Below are 3,361 nucleotides of genomic sequence, written 5' to 3'. Positions count from 1 at the left end.
TCGTTAGCGTGTTTGGGTTTTAGGATTCACTGGAAGGTGGAAGTTGGTTTCAAATTTGAGGGGAGCGTAGCTTATGTACCTACGCTCACGGGGAGCATTAGAGGGTCAGATCCGATTTCAATACGAGAGGATGTAATAGGATCACCTTGTTGATGCAAAAACGAAGAACTTGCCTGAGGGCCATCAAAGATCATAGAATGGAGCTCAATTACAGCAAAGCCATAGCGAGGAATGTTTCCTCAACCGGGGTGCACACGAACAGATAATCTAACGAGTTTTCGTGAACCAGCAAAGCGTTAAACGAGCGCGTTTCCCTTTCGAAAACTGAAGGAATGTGAGGCATTTTTTGAAGCTGTTGAATAGATCTTCGCGTTCACCGAATGCAGTTAATTATCTCGAGCTGCGCTGCAAAAACAATAAAAACCTGTGCCTCAACCTCGGCCCATTAAATCATCGCAGCGTATGCGGTTTATGCTGATGATCAGTTATTAATTTGAATCTAGTGTTTGGAACTTATAAAAAAATCAAGTCTTTTTGGCGTTTTCTAAATTAAAACTCAATCAAGAGCGTCAAAAACGCTCCATCCAACACCACAACTACCACTGGTGACCGGGAAGTTTTCTCCACCGTCCACAGTCATACTGCCAGCAAATAGCTACACAAACACGACAACTTTGAATACAAATTTGTTGGGGAGCGTAGTTCTTTTTTCTCCCTGGTTTACTTTGCTCCTCTAGTTCGTCTCCCCACTCGACGCCCCGGCTCAAGAGTGTGTGTCCCCCACAGGTGTTCGGTTTAAAATTCCGGAATAGGCCACTTCCGAAAACGCTAATTGGATTACGCATGACGGCTACACAGCAAAAGGGACGACGAAAGGCCGCGAAATAAAATTCAAATCGCATGACGCGTGACAGGCTGGAACTGTTGGACGTTAGGCACGGTTTCCGATGGACAAAACGGTGTTACGAGGGTTCGGTTTTGTTTTGCAGGAAGCGATGACGACCGTTGCGTACGGTTGTTTGTTTTAAGGTGATTGATTAATGATTTATGCTTGGCGATCATTTTTATTAGACTAGTTTGGATTATTGTGTGCTTATGATTTTCCCTATTAATTATTCATTGTTTAAACTCTAAATGTCTTCTTGATTGTTCCTTTGTTTTGTTTATTGTTTTTGTATAATAATGTGTTTTTAAAAATAGGTGTCTTAACTTTTATTTAATTTATTTATAAATTTACAATTCTTCCACAAGGCAGCCCATAGTAGCGCGCGTTCTACCGGGCTGTCACCGTCCCTGACAATCGGCTGGACAAACCGTAATTTAATCCTGCGATACTGCGGATTTCAGCTAGCTCCCGGACTGCCAGTATTTTAATCTTCTTTCCCCAGGCCCCGAAATCTAGCCAGACCGGCTTAACGCACCCCCGAACCGAGGGTGCTGAGGGTGAGCATGAAGTTTTCACGGTTCGATGCCTTTTACGTGTACGACCCCGGTCCGGCTAGCAAAAAGGCCGTGAGGCGAGTGTACACTAGCCGGCAAAAAGGGTAACCATTATTATTACACGAGTGGGGTTCAATCACACGCGTGTGCGGGTTGAAGAATCTCGACCGCACTCCGAAAGCATTCCGCGAGGCGCGTAAATTGTAGCTTTCGCGGTGCGATGCACACGCGGCCGATGAGTCGGACGGACGATGGCTGAAGCGTTTTTTAGTAGACACCGGTGCTGTGCTATTATGCTGTTCCATCGTAGCATAATACACCCGAACCCGAGCTGGTGATGTTGAGCGTTGGCGGGCGGGTGAGGCAGAAAATCGATCCTGAATCGAACGGAGATTAAGATTAATGTAAGCGAAAGCGGTAGTCGCGAAGCTGGCCGTCTGCAGATAGTGGAGCAGTTATTCTTCGTTATATTATTTACCGGTTGATGCTAAACATTACGTGGCTTTTGTTGGAGAATAAAATAATGGAAGGTCTTTTTTGTGTATGTGTCTTTTGTATGTTGCACACAGATAAGACTCGCAAAGACTTTTGTACTAGCCAAATAGATTAATAAAAAGAATGCTTGTTGTATTTTATTCATCACTTGTACTGGTTAAAACACGGTCAGTGATTAATTCCGAGTCCAAGAAATCAAACAGATTTAAAGGTAAATCATCAGCAAATTCATACTTGATTGCTCACTGCAAATATGTGTGTTAGACCGCATAAAATTATTTTCTTGAATGATACATCTCCATCAATTAAAACCTCTTTAGAATCCGACTAATGTGTGAATCTCCCCCGATCTAATTTCTACAGTTTAAGATACTGCTACAACCACCACAAATGGTCGCTAAATCCCAACGGATTTGCGTCACGCACTTTCGTTTTATTTGCCCTACTTCAGCCGTATGCGCACGGCGCCATGACGTCATCGTGCAGGATCGCAGCACGGTCACGATCCTTCCGCAACTGCGGGACACACGCACGTCTGCAGCAACCCTCTGGGAAAACGGGCATGGCAGGGTAAAGATCGCTCGGCACTTTGTTCTAGCGCACAGCTGTTTGGTATGCGATCGTGCCGGTACCCAACTGAAGCCACTGGCAGCATGGCTTATTCACATTCCATCCCCTTGTAACATACGCGTGGATGAATCAGCAATCGAATGCCGCCCGATGCGTCGTCGGTTTAGATCAGTGGTCGGCAAGCATCTAGGTTGAATCAGTATTAAATAATGTGATAAAGATAACTTAAATAAAAATTTAACAAACTTCATCTAAGTTTTTAATATGCCTTGTTGACTTTCTACATACTCGACAAACCCTCTCTACACAGTTTTCAAGGTACGCAAATCTCACTGTCTAGTGAAAAATCTGGGGAAAAAACGTCATCGAAGCCACATAAGTGCGATAGCAGACGATTTTTTTATATTTAAAAATTATCAACTTTAAATTACTTATTTAACTTTCTTCGATCACTTTAGACTAGCACAATTGATAATTTTTTTTATTTAATAAAAAGTAAGCAAAATACTAGGTGGGAATGCCTTGGGATATTTATACGATATTTGTGAAGCATTCCTTAAAATATGGCGTTGAGCTGTCATACTAAATTATAAAAAAATAAATAGGATTTGTACTTATTCTTCTAAAACTGGATTCTGACTTTGTTATGATAAATTTTGCATTCCAGTCTTTAGAAGACTCATTTTCGACAAAAAGAGGTGCTAGGGACTCGTTACTGTCGCCAAAGAACCAGAAGCAATTGCTAGCCAGCCACCGAGCCTTCGTTTGCCGACACCTGGCTTAGATCGTGTACGAGCCACCGTCACGCCAGCCCACCGTAGGGGTGGTTTGAGCGTTTCTGTTTACCCTGCCGTTT

The sequence above is a fragment of the Anopheles stephensi genome, chromosome 3, assembly GCF_013141755.1.
Source record: "Anopheles stephensi strain Indian chromosome 3, UCI_ANSTEP_V1.0, whole genome shotgun sequence".
NCBI lineage: Eukaryota > Metazoa > Arthropoda > Insecta > Diptera > Culicidae > Anopheles > Anopheles stephensi.
Note: the sequence above shows the minus strand (reverse complement) of the source record.